This window comes from Vulpes lagopus, chromosome 5, assembly GCF_018345385.1.
Source record: "Vulpes lagopus strain Blue_001 chromosome 5, ASM1834538v1, whole genome shotgun sequence".
Taxonomy (NCBI): Eukaryota; Metazoa; Chordata; class Mammalia; order Carnivora; family Canidae; genus Vulpes; species Vulpes lagopus.
In genome coordinates, this window is record NC_054828.1 from 22,340,050 (window position 1) to 22,360,770 (window position 20,721).

The 20,721-nt window shown below is 47.2% G+C and overlaps 1 long non-coding RNA gene and 1 pseudogene across 1 annotated transcript; one reads left to right on the top strand and one right to left on the bottom strand.

The window, feature by feature from the left end:
• Positions 1-18,107: 18,107 nt before the first annotated feature.
• On the bottom strand, positions 18,108-18,414 carry LOC121491591 (annotated as a pseudogene).
• An 855-nt stretch (positions 18,415-19,269) lies between these two features.
• On the top strand, positions 19,270-19,832 carry LOC121491592. Its single transcript, XR_005988008.1, has 2 exons — positions 19,270-19,460; positions 19,785-19,832. It is a non-coding gene; the product is annotated as an uncharacterized LOC121491592 (long non-coding RNA).
• The last annotated feature ends 889 nt before the right edge of the window (positions 19,833-20,721 follow it).

The window sequence follows — 20,721 nt, forward strand, 5'->3', positions numbered from 1 at the left end:
CAGGGATGCTGGGATAAGAATGGCAAGCCTGTAAAGAGAAAGGAAGAAATAGGATCTTGAGGGCAGGGAGTCAGAAGTCCAATAGAGATGTAGGTCTGGCCCTAAAAGAAGGGAGTCAGAGTCCAGTCAGAGTCAGAGTTGCCAGTCAGAGTCCAGGAGGCCTGATGCTCCTAGGTCCATTCCATGCCTGCACCCTGGCAAGAGAGTTCGGGCACCTGCATTTCGTGGGCCCTGTAGTCAGGGATGAGACTGCCATAATTCCACCCAAGTCCACTTTAGTTGAAGCAGGCCTCCTTCCAGGACGTTTTGGGCACAGAGCAGTTTTAAGGAGGAGGTGAGGTGAAGAGGGGGAAAGAGCAGAGCACCGAGAGGGAAGTGAGCACAGGGGCTGGGGCACCCACTGCTGCCTGTAAGCCAGACGCTGTGCCAGGTGATCCTCTGACATAATTCAGGGTTTCCCAAGCTGTGCTTCTCATGTCACTGATGGATGAGCTTGAAAGGTAATCAAAAAATTAAGTGAAATACAGTTAACACAACGACGTAGGGAGAAAGATGCGGGTGTTAGGCAACTGGCTGAATTTCAGGAGCCACTACGTTAGTTCATATCACCATGAAAGCTATTGGGGCCCAGGGGTCTTTAGTTTAGGATCATATGGGAATCCTCAGTACAGCTGGAATCTGACCCTGTCTGGCCTCCACCCACATCCCTGGGACCATACCGTGCCACCTGGGCAGCACACAGACTGGGAAGAGCACATGCGGTGAATGTGCCCGTGATGGGGACCAGCATTCCCACAGGACATAGGGCTGAGGTAATGATGAATTCAGGGACTCCTTACCCAGCTGTTTTTGGGTCTGGCCTGAGGACCAGGGAGGGCCAAGCGACATACAGCCAGAAAATCCTGAGCCTTAGGTCACCGACGTCCTGCCTGCTTCCCTGCAGAGCAGCTTATCACTTGTTCTTGCCCGACTCTTGAAATGGGCTTGAGGGCTCCTGTTCCCGGCTGTCCAGTCTTCCTAATGCTGTCCATCTACCAAGCTCACCTATGCTGAAAGCCAGCATCCTAGCCATCTATCTGCCAGAGGTCAGAGCTGGCCCCCTGGAGACTGTTCTGGAAGCTGCCTAGAGATGCATCCATACTCCCCAAGATTACCTGGCCTTCAGCCCCGAGTTCTGGGTCAGAGGCTTCACAGTCCAGCCAGTGCCATTTCTGACACGGCCAGCCCTATGTGGTTACAAAAATGCTCAAGACCCCCAAACAGACAAGTTTTCTCTCCAATGTGTTTATCCAATGGACCCAACCTTTGCCTCTGAGGTTAAAAGGAAGTGGGAATTGATATGAACAGTGGCAGGAGCCGAGTAGCAGAATTTCTCATTTGAGTTTGTTTGTCTCCCGTGGCTCTGCTGCTTTTCCCTGTGTTTGGATATCTGGGAATAAATTCTTCAAATTGCATGTTAATTACCGCATATGTGGCTTCCGTAGTATCAGACATTTGCAGGAAATATTACAGTTATAATTTCCAGATTAATAAAACTGAAGACAAAGTTGACCCAGTGGACATAATTTACTGTACTTTTCAGAAAGCCTCTGATAAGGCCCCTCATAAAAGGCTATTAAGGAAAATAAACAACCATAAGGTAGAGAGTAAAATCCTATAAATTACAGCATCTGAAGGAACTAAACCAAGTGAAGGGATTCACAGTGACCTGGTTGTATGTATTGTGTTGTTTATCGAAAGTGCATGGGCTATTGCTAGTGAAGAAATAAAACAAAACAAAACTAAACTAAACTAAACAGAAAAACAACCTTGAATTTCCATCGAGTCTGATTGGCTTTGAAATTGTCAGACCCTGTAGAGAAATAAACAAAACAGAGGCTCTGAGAACAGCTTGGTAGAGAGGTGTGTGTGTGTGAAGTAAGGAAGATGCCTGAGGGATGGGGCCAGGGGAGAAAGCGTGTATGGAGACACACACACACACACACACACACACACACACACCGTGAAATAACTGTAGTCTGTGCTGGTGGGTTTACTTTATTAGGATTTTTTGGTAACACTCTCAAGTCGCTCAATAAAATAGCATTTGCAGAAAAAGAAAATAGCATTCGTAGGGGTAAAGATGAGCACGTGCACAGAAAACAGAAAACTTGAGTCTCACAGACTAACAGCGGTGGGGGGGGGCGCGGGAGCCCCCATGCTCCTGGTCCTGCACACACCTGGCGGGGTGTTGCTGAGGCCGACACAAGAGAAGGCTGCCCCCCCCATCAGCTCATCAACTATGGTAGGACGTTTGAAACCACATCTCTGTAAATGTTTTGGACCGTCTGCTTTTTACCGAAATGGTCAGATACTCGATTTTACGGTCTTCCGTGTTAATTCTGCCCAGCCGCCCGGCCAGCTCCTTGGCGTGCCTGGATCAGGAAGTGACCCAGGGACTGAGCAGGGCTAACACCTCTTTCTTGCCTCAGATGGATGCAGATCCAGCCGGTGGCCAACGCAGAGTGCTGGGGAGGAGGCCGGAACTGCCCTATGAGCTGTGTGATCAGAGAACTCTCTGGAACACACCAGCGTGGGCTGTTTTCACCTGTAGGTGGAAACTGTCGTTCCATGTATCTCACAAAAGGGATGGGGAAAAAGCAATCTGATCCTTTCCTAATGGAACATGAAAGCTCTTTTAAAAGTTTATTAAAACAATGTGACAGTATGGCAGATGCAGAGAAAAGTATCTATGTAGAATTTTTGATTCAATAACAGTGCCTAACATTTGCTGGGGACTCACTGTGTACCAAGAGCTGGTGTGCTGTACATATCTGACCTCATTAAAACCTCAGAGATTTCCCCCAAGTTCCATTGGGCATGCAAGGATAACGAGGCCCCAAGGCCATGGAGTTAATTGGCAGAGGGAGAATCCCAACTCGACAGTCAGATTCGGGAGCCCATCAGGTGACCCACCATCCTCCACCACAAACATCCAGCAAGATCGATGTTGTCATACCTATGCCCATGCAATATATATAACATAGCCTCCATAGTGTATATGTAACTACGCCATGGGAGCTAACATTAATTAAGCATTTGCAATTTACCTACTTGATGTAAATTCCTTTCCGTACACACTTTTCAATCTTCATTCAACTTAGTGAAGTCAGTACAATTATCATTATTGAGAGCTGTGCAGACAGTCTGTTTGGATAAATCTGGTCCAAGACATTTTTTTTCCCCAGGTGGAAGGCCAACCATTGCTCCATGCAGTTTACCCAGAGACTACTTGATTTCCTTGTAGTGGTCATACCCCAGCAGCTCTGTTCTGGGCCTGGTGTTTTTTCTACAGTCCAAAGGGCTGGTCTGAGCAGCACTGTCTTCTGGATATTGGTCTAGGCCTTTTAACGGTAAAATCCAGAGCAAGAGTGAGTGCAAGGGCAAGCCATTCCACTAATGGCACCGTTGCTGACAATTATGACCATTTTAGGAGTATTTCCAACTCATCTTTGCCAACCTGTATTTATTTCATTTTCAGAAAGCAAGTGTGAGCATGCAGACCTGTTACCAAGTACCAGACTCCTGAGCACACCACTGAGTGCCTCAAAGGGCCCTCAAATTCAAGCTGTAAGCTAGCTCCTGTGGGAATTGTGTATACATTGCCCATCATCTATAAAATGTAAATCTTCAGAGCCACCCTCTCCTTACACATTTAGAATTTCCTATGAATAAACATACCATTTAAATGTAATGACATTGCGCTAATGTCAATGACTAAGCCCTGGATCCAATCATAGAGTGAAGATTACTTCATGCAGGTAAACTTCTCAGAGACAGCTGTCCTCTTTAGTCTTCATTGTCCTCTTCCATGACCACAGTCTAAATCGTCATGACTGAGGGTATTAAATGCTGAAATGACTTGAAAGACTCAATAGTGTAGCTCCTCCCTAATTCTGTCACTGGCTACACCAACAAGCCAGAGGAAGCCATCTTGGTGCAGTGCAGTTGGCTCTTCCGGTGGCCCAGAGAGGTGAGCAGGCATATCCCAGTTCCTCCTCTCTCAGAGGGGCCATCTTCACCTAGGACCTGGTAAAAGTCATAGAACTAAAATGTTAGAACACATGACTTGCTCCTCTTAATCTTGCCATTGGGTAGATCCATGGCCCAGGAATCTATAGCAGGTGGCAGATACAGTGGGGTGTCATCCCACGTCCCCAGCTTGGCGTCGCAGAGTCCAGGCTTGACCTGAGCCCAGACATGTGCTTCATTTAGTTGCCCAATGGAGAAACGTTGCTGGGGATATTTCTCTTTACAGCTCAGGAATGCTGTGTTCCTCGGTGAGCCATGTGCATAATGTGCTTCAGGCTGTGTCTAAATGATGTATTTCTCCAACCAAAAAGCGAAAAATTCAGATGGTTTGTACCATATTTTTGTATATTTAGAAACAGCTGGTTGATTGACTGAATTTTTAATTTTTCACAGAAATGTTTGATGTTTGAAAGACTGTGCCTTTAAAGTCCTCTGAGGAAAGAAAAGATTTATATGAAAGTTTCTTTTTCCATAAATATTTTATACTTCACTGAATGACTATGAACAGAAGTTCATTGCCTGAGAAGATGATCCTTCCTCCCCCACCATCGAAAGGTTTGTTTTCCAAAGTCATGACCACCTATTCCCACTTTGGGAATTTGCTCCTGAACCCTTCTTCTGTATTCAGCTGACATCAAACCCTTCTATCACATTTTGGAATTGGCTTTTCAATTGTTGCTACTGTAATTTTGAATAAAAAAGCCTGAATATTCTGTCAAAATGCTTAAGTCACCTGGGCTCCAAAAAATTGGCCATTATTGATCTTCATACCTTGCACATAAAAGACAATATATATTAGGTATATATATTGGATCAATATTAAATATTTACTAATTTGGGGGGGGCACCTGAGTGGCTCAGTCCTTTCAGCGTCAGATTCTTGGTTTTGGCTCAGGTCATGATCTCAGGGTCCCGAGATTGAGCCCTGCCTCCAGCTCCATGCTCAGTGGGGAGTTACCTTGGTATTCTCTCCCTTCCCCTTTCTTACCCCCTCTGCCCTTCCCTCCATCTTGCGCTCACACATGTATGTTCTCTCTCTCTCTAGTTAATAAATTAAATCTTAACAATAATAAATAAATATTTACTAATTTTTAACATACTAGGATATTAACATATAATTACTTGTATAGAGTACTCCAATACTCATTTATATTAATATATAATTAATAACATAAACTATATTAAACTGAATCTAATTGCATCCCTCAGGGCTAATATATATGGATAAGTGAAATGATTCAAAAGCTACAAAGTCCTGAATGGCATGGAGTTCATATTTACTGAATTTGTAAGTAGACACTGAGTATGGTGCTAAATGCTTCATAAATGATCTCATTTAATCTTCACAAAAACCTAGGGGGTAGAGCCTACTGTCTCCAGCTTTACCCATTGGGAAACTCAAAGCTCAGAGTAGGGTAAGAAACTCACCCAAGACTGCACAGCTAGCAGCTGAAGTAGCCTAAAAATTAATGTAGGCCAGTCTGGTTCTAAAGACTATATCTCTACATCTTTAATGCTGCCTGGAACCAGCCCTCTCATAGGTCTTCAGTATGGATTTGTCCCCTGGTCTGGAGGCTTTACATTATGCTCACCTGACTGGATTCGAAAGCAGAGCATGGACCAGGCATCCAGAAGTCCCTGAGGAACATGTACCCCTGTGGCCTGTGAATAGAACAGGTGGGGTGGGGATCTCTCTGCCTTTTGCACCCTGGTTGTGGAGAAACATATTGGGTTGGCTGGCTGTCCTTGTACACTTGCCAACACCCAGCAGGTTTGAGCTGATGAGATCATAACTTCCCAGAGTAATTTAAAAAGACAGACTCATCGATCACAAGACCCAGGCCAGCTAGAGTGAGGGAAGAGTGAAATATCCAAGTGTTCTACACCCACTACTATGTATTTAGAAGTCTTAGGGTGGTAGAGGCACCTGGGTGGCTCAGTGGGTTAAGTGTCCGACTCTTGATTTCAGCTCAAGTCATGATCTCAGAGTCATGGGACTGAGTCCCGCACCAGGCTCCGTGTTCAGCTGGGAGTCTGCTTGATATTCCCCCTCCCTCTGATCCTCCACCCACTCTTTCTCCCTCTTTCAAATAAATAAATAAATGAATAAGTGTTTAAAAGAAATCTTTGGGTGGTGGCACTTCTTTTCCACAGGGATGCTTGATGTCACTTCTCCCTCTCTTGTGAGACTCAGGCTGTTCCTCAGACAGGGAGTTGGGCTAACGAAACCCTCCCCTCTGTTATTTTAGTGTGGCCATGGAGGAGACAGGGAAGGGAAGAAGTATAAGCCCCGAGATGTGAAAGCCACCCAAGAGTCAGCCACTAGTATAACATGGGAAAGGGGGGCCCCTCACAAAACAGGGAGGGTGCTCAACACAGTGAGGAGAGATGCTGAGATGACGTGTCTCCTTGTCATACCTGGATAGGCCACCTAGGTCCAATTTCTGACCTTCCTTTGGGCCTCTGATAAGTCAATGATTAAAAACCCAAACTCACAAGAAAAGACGATTTAAGATGAAAAGTTGACCCTTGAACAAGGTGAGGGTTAGGGGCAGTTGAAAATCCACATATAACTTTTGATTCCCCTAGAACTTGACCATGAATACCTATTGCAGGCTGGAAACCTTACTTATCGCATAAACAGTTGATTAATGCGTATTTTATATGTTATACGTATTATATACCACATTCCCATAATAAAGTAAGCTACGGAAAAAGATATTTTTAAAAGATTTTATTTATTTATTTATTTATTTATTTATTTATTTATTTATTTATTTGAGAGAGAGAAAGCATGCATGTGAGAGAGAGTGAGTGGGAGGAGGGGCAGAGGGAGAGAGAATCCCAAGCAGACTCCACACTGAGCATGGAGCCCCACATGGGGGTCGATCCTGTGACCCTGACATCATGACCCAAGCTGAAATCAAGAGTCAGATGCTCAACTGACTGAGCCACCCAGGTGCCCCTAGAGAAAACAAAATATTAAGAAAATCGTAAGGAAGAGAAAATACATTTACAGTACCATATTATACTCATTGAAAAAAAAAATCTGTTCCCTGTTGTTCTCAGATCAACTTTATATTTGCTGTACGTTAGAATTCTCTACTAGTTCGACATTTCAATCTTCTCCCTCACACTGAAGGCTTAGTAGTTATTACAAAAGTTACAGACCGATTCAATCTAACATTCCTTTCCCACTTGTGATGGGCACTTGTGATGTGCCCTCCTGCATGGTACCAGGGAAAGCCGGGAAGAAGGACCACTTGGCCACCGGGCAGTTTCGCCACAGCGGTGTCCTCTTTCCATGTGGGTTTTGGGTTCAGGAGTGTGGATCATCTCGTTAGAGGGGAGGGGTCCCCTATGGAAAGGGTCCTGGCTTCAGAGGCACAGGCCTGCACCACTAGCTCTGGGACCTCGGTCCCAGTCACTTAATTTATGACTTTGAGTTTTCTCATTTAGAAAGTATCCAGATACTATTTCTTTCTGGCACGTGCATTTGAGGATTTGTTGCAATCTTAAGTGAAAAACATTTAGTGGTGCGGTCTCTGGCTCCTAGTAGGTGTTCTTATTGTCACAGCTCAGCAAAGTGGGGTCCTCTTGTGCTGAGTTCCACCAGTATCAGACTGAGCGAGGCTTCAACGCATTTATTAGAAGCCAGTTCGGTGGACTTTCCAGAGCGTTACCCGAGCTTGATTAAAGGTTACCAGCGAGGACATCGGAAAACAAACATTTCAGGCCTTTGCAGCATGGATGCGGAGTATCCTCCCCTCCCCCGCCTTTTCAGTGGCATAATTTGGGAAGCGCTGACTCAAAGTGTTTGGATCCGTGAGAGGGAGGGTGGCATTGGGGGAGAAAAGAGGGAGGTCTCTTAGCCAAGATTTGCAGGTGTTAAATATAAACCCCAAATTGGTTACTGTGACTCTCCTGAGATTGGAGAAGGAAGTGGGTGGGTGGACGGGTGGGTAAGGAGTGGCAGAAACAGGCTGGGAACCAAGGAACTCCATATGATGAATCTTAACAGATATTCCTTTCATATTTCCTTCCTTCTCCTGGGGGTGGGATTTACATAAGCATTTTCTTGAGTCCGGATCACAAAACCATGCCTTAAAAGACATTTCACTTCTCCTGCCCATCATCAAGGCCAGTAGCTTCCAAGATGCAGAAATCCCGAATCGACAACAACAAATGCGCTCGCTCGCCATGTCCTGAAAGCCTTCCAAATCACGGCACAAAAAACAACGAGGCGGTGGCGAACCCCACTGCCAGCCTGGCATCCGAGCTGCCCTTTTATCCAGGAGGGTTTTTATCCTACCGTGGAGCAGTTCACACGCATCCTATTCAAACCCCACATCAGCTTCTTGATTTCTTGCACAACAGAAAGGGATCCGTTAAGCCTTCCAAATAAACCTCAACCTTTTGAAAAGTGTTTAATGTTTGCCCCCTAAGAGCCTGTAAAAATATGCCCATTTCACACGCGTAGCAGGACTGCCCGTGGAAAGGCTGAAGGGTGTGCTTTTCAGATGAACGGTGTCTTTTTCAAGTGCAGCGTTGTTACCAAAAGCATATTATATCTGAAATGGATGCACTTTTGGTACATAATGAGTGATAGCACTTCCTTATTGTTGGTACCCACTCTCCACTCTTATGAAAAGCGGGTGCTGTACAGCTTTTGCAGTGATCTTACAAAAGAAAAATTTTAGATGATTTAAATACCTAACTGTTCCTAATTGTTATTCAGAATAAAAGGTTGTACTTCTTAAGTGTTCCCCCTTTTAACATGGTTTTTAGTTTCTCCATTTAAAGCCTGAAAATAAGAAATGCTTTTGCATGTGAATGCGAACTATATGTTCCTGGGGTGTCTGTCTTGGGGGCTGGGGGCAAACGGTGGGGGGGGTGGGTAGGATTACTGTGCATCAAGCTCAATGAAGCACATAGGTCTTGACGAAGGCCTTCAGGGACCAGGCACTTCAGCCCACATTTCCACATTTCCTGGGCATCTATTATGCACTGGATGTTTTTGAGGCTCTGCGGGGCATCCAGATAATGTGAGATTTCTCTGTGTCAATTTGATGTTTCACAGGCAGGTTCTGGTGGACCCATTCCCTAGTTGTGCCATCTGATCTGGGCTGGAGGCACGGATTGTAGAACAATTCTACACCTCAACAGGGCCCCACCCCGGTGGTTCCAGCCTACATTGAAAGCTCTTAGATGAAACCTTCTAGAGACGCCTCACCTTACGTGGATTCTTCCCATTGCCTTATGATGCGCGCCTGCCCTCAGCCTCTGGAGGGAAGGTGGACTGAGTTTCTCCAGCCCATACAGATAGTAGCTTCAACAAAAGTGGTTGGATCAATCAACAGCCGAGAATGTACTACCATGTAGGTCCCTGGACTGCCAGTATTTAGTAATATAACTTTTACTCTGAACCCCTTATGCTAAATGCTTACATCAGTTTTCCTGCCTTAATTAAGGATAGAAACTCATGCTTTGTTTTGTTTTGCTCTCTAACAGCCTAGATGTGCATTCCTCCGGCACTTGGTGTCTGCCTTGCTGCCCCTCCTACCTCTTACTCAGGGCCCCCCATTCTAGCACACACTAGGAATTTCATAAACGTTATTATGTGCCCTGAATTACCCACTTTTCAGTGACTCCTCGCTTCCTTGCTCTACACTGGACAACCTCCATTTCTGGTTTATTCACCTTTCTGTCCCTTGGAATACCTTTAGGTTTCCTGTCCTTCTGGAGTTCTGACTTCCAGGAGGGAAAACCCTCCACCATGAGACAATGATGACGATTTCCTACCTGCAACCCTTCTAATAGGTCCTAGAATGGGGCTGGGTCTTTCTGCCAAGATGCAGGGCAGTGTGGCTGTGTCCTGTCAGCAATTCTGAATCAGAGAGGAGTTCAGTGTTAGTGTAAGGCCCCAAACCTTGCGAGGTTTTCCAGGGCTAGACGGTTTTGTTTAATTCAAGTGAGACACGTGTGCCCCAAAATGATCTCCATTAGCTACAGTGTTGGGTATGTTGAAGCCAGAAGGTGCATTCTGACTTCCTCAGCAAGTGAATGAGTTTCCAAAAGACTTCAAGGGCTGGTTTTAGGCTCAGAGAAGCTCTTGTTCAGTTGGCCCACAGTCTTCAGTGGGATGCTTGGAGAACAGCAGAGTGGCTGGTTCCCTGTGGTGGCAAGATGAGCCCCACCACCTTCGAGAATCAACAGGAGACACACAGAAAGAAGCTGCCCTGCTGGCCACTCAGATTCAAGAGGGTCTCTGCAAGCAGTTTCAAGGTTTAGCAGCATTAAATTCCACAAGTTCTCACTTGACCAGGCATTCTCTACCATTGGGTATTTTTATCCTCTGGCATAGCCCTGAATTGGCTCCCAGGGGATTTCGGATATCACCTTCAAATAAATGTGTTTGGGTTTTCATCACTCTTCAGAACTAATTTTGAATTTAATTGTATACCATCTTTTGTATTCTCAGGTACTTTTCTGTCACTCCTTTCAGAATCCTACCAGATTGGTGTCATCTCTAACTTAATGAGCATGATCTCTATTCTAATCATCTCCTACGAATGAGAGCGATTGGACATCATCTGCAGTGATTTGAAACGGACCACTGAGGAGTCACCTAGGGAAGCGAGAGCTACAGGAAATGTTCTTTCCACCTTCCTCTCATGCCCTGTTTTTTTCCTTAGTTCTGTCCATCAGCTGCTGACAAGCTTAGGGATTCTGAGAAAGGGTCTCTTTAAGAACTGGGCTTCTTCAGTGGCTCAAGTATATTCTGACTTCTTATCAGTAAAGGGGCAAACATCCCCCCTACCCCTCCTCCCCTCCATCTCCTTCCCAACAGTGAGAACCCGGATGATATTCATTCTCAAATGTTTACAACTTTACAACACAACATGCCGATTTTCTGACAAGAAACATACGGTTGGTACGGGAGGTCCTGGAAATATGTTTCCCCTCTGTATTGGTAGTAGGGAATTGCATTCGTTAGAGTCTCCCAGGTGCTAAAAGAAGAGAGCTGGGCTGAGAATGGAAAGCTGGACAGAATCCAAAGCTGCTGTGTTATCTTCCTGACTCTCCTTTGCCAGATCTTCCCCAAGCGATAGCACCGTGTACAAAGCTCCCACCGAGGGCAGACCTGCTCCTTCCAGCCCTGCCTAATGATAGACCAACGTGCGTTCATGCCCTATTTGAAGGCGGAAAAAAAAAAAAACAAACCAACAACCCAAAGCTGTCAGTGTGCGGTTTCTATGGCCCAAAGCTAATCCAGCATCTTAAACTGTTTCACAAAGCCCCAAGGCCAAGGCTGCCGCAGCCCAGGGACGATGCTTCTTATACATGATGCTGCATTGCTGGGGCATCACACACCAAGGGAATGCCTCCTCACTAATGGCCCCGGGCCCCTTGGGGTGCACCTCTCACTGCATGCAGGTCAGAGAATGCAGGCTCTTTTTTCTCTACTACTTCCCCTTAATCCATTTAGGGGTCATCCCTGCTATTCACCACAGCAAAGACCTGCTTTCCAGAAAGAAGTCGAGCTGGTCCTCCCCTCCTCCCTGTGAGGGCTTTGCCTTGGAAACGGATATGGGGATAACTTCCCCCTAGGACCTACCTAGGTACAAAATTATATTTCGATGGCTATTATTTTCCAGATATTCAATAGTCTTCTTGCTTACTGCTGCTTGTCATTTTCACCTGTTGTTCTGTTATCCAATCCTTATCCTAATCCACTTTGCAAAGCCTTCCCTTTATTCTGTGATATTTCTTCTGGGTTCTTTCCTAGAGGGAGAGAGCTAACTTAAAATTTTTTTTAAAAAAGAGAAAAGAATCCTGTGAGAAGGTGTATACGCCTCTCAAGGCATTTAGCATGTGAATTTGTTTCTGGATTCAGATTTCGAGTGTTTAAGTCACACCGTGTCAGATGAAGATGGTGAGCTCGCTCCACTGGATTACTCAGACAATCAGAGAGTATGATTTCAAAAGTTAGTGCAAACAACATCTTAGTTCCAATATCCACTCTACAGAGACTAGGCAAGGCTGAAGGAAGAAAAGGGTAAAATAAGACCATCCATGTCTTCTTTCCAACCAGAAAGATAGTGTTTATTAAGTCAGACCAATATCTGAAATTTTAAATTCAGATAAGACTTAAAAAACATACAAACAAGCTTTCACTTTGAAATGCTGCATAATTCTTAGAAACCCATTCCCTAACAGTAGATTTTATCTGCTCTAATAATCTTTTGCTGAGTCAATCACTCTACCAATTGAACAATCAGCAAGGTATCAACTTGCTTCATTATTTCCCTTATAAGTGTGGATTTTATTTCTTCTTCTCCCATTTCCAAAGGGAGAAGAAAAGAACAGCAACCTTGAGAGGTAGGGGAGTGAGGGGGAATGATGATTATCCAGTGAAAAATATCCCAGATTTGAGAATCGTCCTAAGTCCACAGACTTAGGGGTACCCAGACAAGGGACTGTTCTTTCTTCCTTGGGATATGTGCATGCAGCACCAACTCAGAGCACATTGATTCCTGAGAATGATGGGGGACCCTCCACTTGAACCCTCCTAGCAAATCACTATAGTTAAAACTATAAATCAAGATTATTTTTACTGAATTCAGACCAACTTATTGGTTTTTATAGACACACCCAAGGCTATGTCAGAAGAAAGTCAAGGCAAATGGTTGAAGAGCCAGCGTGAATTTTACATATACAGTGTTATATGCATATGGTGGCGGTGGTGGTGGCATGCAGCACGTCCGTGTAACCATTGTATATGGAGAAAGAACATTAGATATGAATAGAAGGTATGTGAGTATCTTTTATGTGAAATAAACTAGATGTGCTACATCTTCTGAGAGTCCGAAGTACACAAGAAAAAATATTTTCGCTCTATTAGTGTAATACATTGTTTTTGATACACACCCTTTGCCTCATTGACTTTTCAGAGCACTTAAGTGCTGATAAAATCCCCCAGTCTCTGCTGAGGGTAAGGGGTGGGCCTGTTCCGGGTTATCAAATAGAACAGCACACAGCCCACTCTTGCCCAGAACAGATAAATCCTGTCCCAAAAGCTTGGCTCAGGGAAGAGGCAGGTATCCTGCTCACAGGTATCACTCTGGGGCACCATGGTAGTTACAGAGTTCTCCGAGGACTGGACCAACCAAACACACTCCGATTTTTAGGAGACAAGAGGAAGGCAGAGTGACGAGGTTTTCTGTCTTTTGTGGGCTCCGGCACCCACCCCTTGGTATGGGGAAGTGAACAAATCAGAATGGTTTTGATGGCACCACCTTGAAGAAGTAATGGTAGACTTATTCTTATAGGGAAGAGGTCAAGGGCATTAGCCACAAATACAAATGCAGCAACAGATCTTGAATCTCTGGGGGGTGGGGAGTGCGGTCAGGTGCAGAGTATATCTAGAAGCCAGCAGGAAATGGGAAGGAGTTCGGGGCCCTCAGCTACTCCCCCTAGAACAACAGGTAACAGGGGCCCTTACGGCGTTCATGGTCTCCCTCCAGCCAGCCCCGCTGAGGTAATCGTGCAGACTGCACTCCGTCCAAGCACAGAACCTGGAAGCAGAGCCAAGGGAGGGCTTTCTCCTCCCATAACGTTGGAGAGGGCATTGTTGTAGACAACGCAGGATGAAGGAGAGAATCTGGCAGGAGGAAATCTTTTCCATCCTCCTGGCTGTGGAGTGAACAGGTGGCCCCAAATCTGTCTATGTGGTGGGGGGTGGAGGCGGGTGGGGAGAGGATGAATCTGAAAATATAATGTCCTGAAACTGAAATCCGAACCACAGAAAGGAGGGGGAATAAGTTAGAAGGTAGTATTCTCAAAAATTTCCACCAAAATATCACTAATGTCAGAAGAAACTGCTTGTGCTTGGACGAGAAGGGGCAGGTATTCGTCCAAAGCCACCATCTCTAGCTGCAAAATGTACTTGATGTCTTGGTTTTGAGTTTTCAATGATATGATGATGTTGCATGCTATTGTATGATAATAGATCCATGCTCATCTTAATATAAATGTTTATTTTGAAATTATCTGTCAGTTAAATTACTTGACTTCTCCCCCAAAGAATCGTCCATCGCTGCTCCAGGAAGACATAGTGTGCTGTCTGTGACTTGCTTTCTGTAACCAGGACACACCACCTGCACAGGTCAGTAGGTGTGAATCGAATGAGCCCAGCAGCCACGGGACAGGGGGCCCGGGGGCCACATAGACAGGAGCAGGGTACTCGCCCTGTAGAGGAGGAAGGTACTCGGCGCCCTCTTCCCCATGGCCTCCTCTCATGTCACCACCCCTGTTCTGCTCACGGGAGGATAATCTTTAAATGTCAAGTCCCAAATGTGAGAACAACTTGCTTCATTAGAAACAAGAGAATCTGATGATTTCTCTTAGCCTCGCTGAGATGGGTAATTTGTTTTTCAAAAAGACTTGAAAAAGGGTGCCTGGGGGGCTTAGTCAGTTAGGCGGCTGGCTTCAGCTTGGGTCATGATCCCAGGGTCCTGGGACTGAGCCCTGCTCGGCAGGGAGTCTGCTTCTCCCTCTCTCTCTGCCTCTATCACCCCACTCCTGCTCTCTCTCTCTCTGTCAAATAAAGAAATAAAATTTTAAAAAAGAACACAAACAAAAGGCTTGGGGGAAAAAAAGGAGAACAAATAGGAAATTAAGGATAAGAAACACAAGAAGCCAGCTCTCTCGCCCCTTCCTCATGCTCTCGCCTGAGACAACCATACTTCATCTCAGAGGACTGACCGGGGCTCAGCAGCCACGGTACCCCTGTGCCAGTTCATGGTCCCCTTCTGGCACCTGGTCTCCCGGATACCCAGGGGAGAAGGAACTGGGCCAGAGCCCACTTAAGACATGTGTGCGTGTTATGTTGCCTATCGTCTGTGCAGTGTGTGTTCTGGGTCCTGTGTGTGTGTGTGTATGTGTGTGTGTGTGTGTGTGTGTGTGTGTGTGGTGTATGTGATGTAGACACACAAATTTAGAGACATAGTGCAGTGAATCTGGAGATCAAACAGAACTCAAGCCTGATCCTCTCCACCCACCTAGAACCCTCCCGCTTAGTCATGCAATCTGAGAGGTCTATTTTTCAGCAGGAGATGGTGAGGAGGGGGTGAGTGGCAGATTTAAGAATCCCTACTCTTAGCCGAGATGCCAACTCCTATATACACAGGATCTGTCTCAGCTCTGGATCCTATCAAGTAGTAAATAGTACTAGGTGCATGGAATAAATATGACACTCACATAAGAATTCTAACGGTTGAGTGGTAAGAGTGCAGCCTTGTTACAAAAGCACAATGCAGAATCAAAGTACTGAGCTGCCAGTGAGAATATGGAGGGAGTTGAGAATCGTTTGACTTAATTATTTCATTACAGTCTGTACCATGGAATATGCACGGGCACAATATTTATATAACAATATTGATGATATTTCTTAGGCTTTCCTTATATCACAGTAAAAAAAAAGGCAGAGAGGAAAAAGAATCCACTTAGTTGGAAATAACTCATCCTTATTTCCAGACCAAACCCTACAATTGAATTCAGTCTCTGAAATTTGGGTAAATTGCATGATTTCGTTTCCACTCTGACCTTTGGAATCTGGCTGATTAAGGCTCAGTCTGCAAGTGCAGCTGGTCTGTCCTTATACAAAACTGACCCACTAGAGACCCGGCAACCAGCTACTAATCATCCAGTTTCTGGTTAATCTTTACTGATTACGAGTTCCCAGATTTTTCCAACTGCCTGAATTCAGGTGTGTGAAGGAGCTTTTCCCTCTCGCCTTTGTCCTGCCGCACGAGGACGTGAGGGACAGTCTTGCATGGGAAGGGTCGCTGTACAGCTTAGGGAAGACTCACGGACAGCGAGTAAGCCCTGAGGCTGGGGCCTCCCGGCCAAGCCACACACAGAGGGCCCACACCAGCTTGCCTCTGATCCTACTTCTTCCTCCTGTGACCAGAATGGAACCGTGGGAATCTGGGTGGCCTTAGCACACACCACACCATCAGGGAGAGCCTCCTTGCCGGCTATAAAAGGAAGACACTGAGATTAACCCCAGGGTCCTGTCTGTGGTCTCCGGGTTTATGGGCAGGACATTTCGCAGGGTAACTGTGTGTTAAGGATATACTTTGGCTATCTCCCCTGGCAGGGTCAGTTGGAGGGAGAGCTAATCACTCAGTAAACAGAGAGAAGAGAGATGCTTATACTTAATAAGCCATTGCAAATGGAAAAAGCCGGCTCCTACCCAATGTGATTCTCTCTAGAAACAAATGGCTTGGATCCAAACACTACAAAGCCCTTTCAGAACGCTGAGGGGTCTCCTGGTCCCAGCGCCCCCAGGACGTAATCCCTCTGCCTCATCCCTTTCCCAGGGAAGTAGCTTTAACAAGGGAAGAGGAAATAATTGTGTGTGTGTGTGTGTGTGTGCGCGCGCGCATGTGTCACGGTCAGGATTTTTTTCTTTTGTCTTAAGTTACGGAGCTCCTGATGTGCAGCACATCCTTCTCTCTGGGGAGCAGACACAGCAATTAAAGGGGAGGGCCAGACGAAGGCTGGAGCTGTGGTGCTGGGAACTGCCTTGGCAGCACCCTTCCCCAAGGGGTGCCCAGCCCCCTTCCCTGCACCCCCTGAGCCCCGGAGAGCTACCGCACCGCCGCCACCGCCGAGCCCTAGCTGTTCAGCAAGCGGCAAAGTTGGCCTGGTGGCAGAAGGGAGGTCGAGGTCCCTGCCAAGGCTTGCTGCTCTGGTTTCTCTCATCTCCATCCTGTGCCAACCCTCCTGTCAGATGGAAGGAAGAGCGTGCTTCAGTGGGCCAAGGAAATTTCAGGCTAAGAGCTTCGGCCACCACCATCCTCTCCGTGTAGCCTCTTGGGCCTGCTCTAGATATTTCAACTGAAAATGTAGGCAATAAAAACACTAACCTGGGAGTTCCAGGCTGGCTCAGTTGGTAGAGCAGACGGCTCTTCATCTCAGGGTCCTAAGCTTGAGCCCCACACAGGGGAGGGGGGAGAGGTAGAGTTCACTTAAAAAAAAAAAAAAACAAGCCAAAACAAAACCACTAGCCTGTATCCCCAGGCACTACTGTAAAAAAAAGAAGAAAGGATAATAGAGCGCTTTGTAAATACACTACACATAAGTACTAAATAAGACTGGCATGAGGTTACTGGCAGACAGGGCCATGGAAGGAAGTGGAAGGATGCTTTGTACGAGACAGAGTGTCCCAGCAAGGGATTCTGGGAGTACAATGGCAGCCCACCCCCCTGCTTGCACACTTGCTTTTTTTTTTCTCCCCTCCTAGAAAAAAAGGACTTCAAAGATTTCCAGAAGTCCACATGGCCGATGTCTGGGACACTAGCATGTCTTTCAATCCAAACAAATCAAAGAATCCAGGAAGAAGACAAGCACCATTCCCCACCCCACCCCCGCTAAGAGAGGGTGAATCTCTGGTCTCCTTCTGGAAACAAAGAGAGGAACAAGGCTTATTAATCCAAATCCACTCCATGTTCCAGCTCGTGGTTAGAAAGTGGTGCCAAAACATGGTCATCAAGCAGTGTTAGTTTTGTGTGCTCCTCTCTCTTGGCCATTTCTCTTCTTCCTCTCTTTCTAGAACTGGATGCAATACAAAAGAGCAGAGATTTGAACTACTTACCAGGATATCTCCACTCTGCTAAAAATCTGTGGTTAAATCGCCTTATTAGTTATTATTTCATTATGTTTGTACATTTACACTTGAAACAAAGATTTAAAACTACAGTGAGTTACCACTTCATGCCCATTAGGATGGCTAGTATAAAAAAGAAGAAGAGGAGGAGGAGGAAGAAGAAAAACCCAGAACACAGCAAGTGCTGGTGAGGATGTGGAGAAATCGGAATGCTTATTCACTGCTGGCAGGAATGAAAAATGGTGCAGCTACTATGGAGAATGGCATGACTGCTCCTCAGAAAATTAGATGTAGACTTACCAGATGATCCAGCAATTCCACTTTTAGGTATAGACCCCAAAGAATCAAAAGTGAAGAGCTCAAAGAGCTATTTGTTTGTTTGGTTTTTTTTTTTTAGAATTTAAAAAATTTTAATATAGTTCAAATCAGTGGGCCAGGTTCATTTTAGCTCCTTCACTGCCAAACCTGGGGGCAGAGACTGCTTGAGTTTCTCTGCCTTCTCTTTGTCTGTGATGACCAAAGTATAAAGATATTGGCTGCATCGAACTTTAAACTTCACATTAACCTTATTCTTCTTGATCTTGATGGATTTGGTGTCCTTTTGGCCGGGCCATCAGCAAGAAGTCCTTGATTTCCTCGATTTTGCGAGGCATGGCAACAGGGGAGCGCGCGGCCAGCACCCACTCGCGGATTACCCCGGATTCTCAAAGAGCTATTTGTAGGCCCAAGTTCATAGCTTTATTCAAAAAAAGCAAAGGGTGGACACAGCTCAAGTGTCCACAGATGGATGAATGGATAAACAAAACGTGGTCTTCCCATACAACAGAATACTATTCAGCCTTAAAAAGGAAGTAAATTCTGACACATGCTACGACACCGATGAACCTGGAGGATACTGAACTGAGTGAAGTAAGCCAGTCACAAAAGGATAAACAGTGGATGATTCCACTTCCATAAGGTACCTAGAGTAGTTAAATCCATAGAGACAGAAAGTAGGATGGTTCCCCCAGAGCCTGGGGGAAAGGGGAATGTGGAGTTCGTGTTTCATGGGTAGAGAGTTTCAGCTTAAAAGATGAAAATGTTCTGCAGATGGATGGTGGTGATGGTTGTACACAATGGGAATGTCCTTAATGCCACTGACACACCTCAAAATGGTTAACATGATAAACGTATGTGTATTGTACCACAACAAAAAATATTAGTCCATCTGACAGCATGTTCTAGCCTCATAACATTTGAGGGAGGAAATGGCTTTCTGATCTCCATTCTATAACCCCGAGGAAGGGAGGACAGAGGGTCATCACCGAGATCCAACACTTCCTCCTGGAATCTGGACTCCAGCCTGGCCACCTCTGATCACATGGCCAGCTTCAACCCCCCACCCCCCTGCCCAAAGGCTGTCCACAGGCCTTCCTGCCCCTGGCCCTTTACTGGGAGGCATCGGAGACTGGTCACCCCCACTGTTAACCGGAAGGACAGCTGGCAGCCCTGGGATCTCCTGAGATCCCAGGTGATTAGGCCTGACCCGCACCTCTCCTCCTCCTCGGCCTTGATTCATAGCAGGTCAGAGATACCAGCCTCTCTCCTGCCTTCCCAGGCCCTGCAGATCTCCTGACCTGACAGGAGTGCATTGTCCCAGTTTCTATCTCCTGTGACCAAGTGCCTCGCAGTGTCCTGGAACCTTTAGGAGAGGCCTGGAACTCCTCAAACGGAGGTGGGTCCCTCTCTCCCATTCCCCTCCTTTGCCCTCTTCAGAGACCCTTCCGTCCTGGACTTCACCATTTGCAAATTCCACGCACTTACCAGGACTGCTCTTCAGAACCCAATCCCTCCCTCCCTGGGGACATTAAAGCTCTCCTGAGGCCACCGCAGGACTAAACTCTCCTCAGTTGAGCACTTCTTTTCTGTTACTTTCTTTCTTTCTTTTTTCTTTTCTTTTCTGTTTCCTTATCGTTATCCTCTTTCACCTCCTTTCCCGATCCCCCTGGAAGCGTCTCTGGCCGCTCTTCATTATATGGTCGTTCCCTTTGGAAAACAGGTGTGCTCTCCCAGGGCTTCTTGGGACTTTCCATCACGGCCCAAAAGGAAAAAGAGAGAACTCGAGCAACAGCAGGACCCTGTCAAGGCAGGTGCAGGGCGATGCGTCCTCCTCCGTGGCCTGGGGGAACCCGGAAGGGAGGCGAGGGCAGGGCGCCTGGGGCAGTCCCAGGCGGCAGGCGGGCGGCGGGCGGCGGGCGGCGGGCAGGGAAGCGGCCACCGCTTTCCTGGGAAAGTGGCCTTCGGAGGGGGGCTCCCGAGTTCCAGGGCGTGTCCGTCCGTGCGTGCCGGGGATGCGGTGGGGACGCGTGGCCCCGCTGCACGGGGAGGGCGGGGCACAGCACCCTCCACCGCCGGGCGCCCGCGCCTCGTGGGTCCTAACCTCCACCCAGCGCCCACTTTTTGCTGCTCCCGTTAGATGGCGCTCGAGACTTTCTAACCACTTGTGAAAGTGAGCCTGGCCCGGAACAAAAAGCACCGCGGGGTGTGAGTGTGAGTGTGAGCGAGTGTGACCGGGAGGGCGCGCGCGAGGCCGGGCACAGGCGCGGGCGTCGCCCTGGCACCTGGCGGGGCCCCGTCGCGGGTCAGCCGGGCCGGACGGGAGCGCGCTCCCGGGGGGGCCCCCGCACCGCCCGCCGAGAACTTTGGCCTTTCTCCTCGCCCGAGTGGGGAGCACTTGGGTTCGCTGCCCGGCCCCCGGCTGCGCTCCCCGGAGGAGGCGGGCGCCCGGCCGCAGCCTGGGGAGGCCCGCGCGGCCGGCGGGGGAGCCCCGGGCCTGGGTGCGCGCATGGAGAGGGTCCGAGCGGGCCGCGTCCTGGGGCGCAGACACCGGCCCCGGGACGCGCTCACCGCCACCGCTCCCTCCGCCTGGGCTCAGGGGAGGTGAGGGGCAGGTGCGGGGTTTGTTGCCTTAACCGTTCAAAGAAAACTGCTGAGTG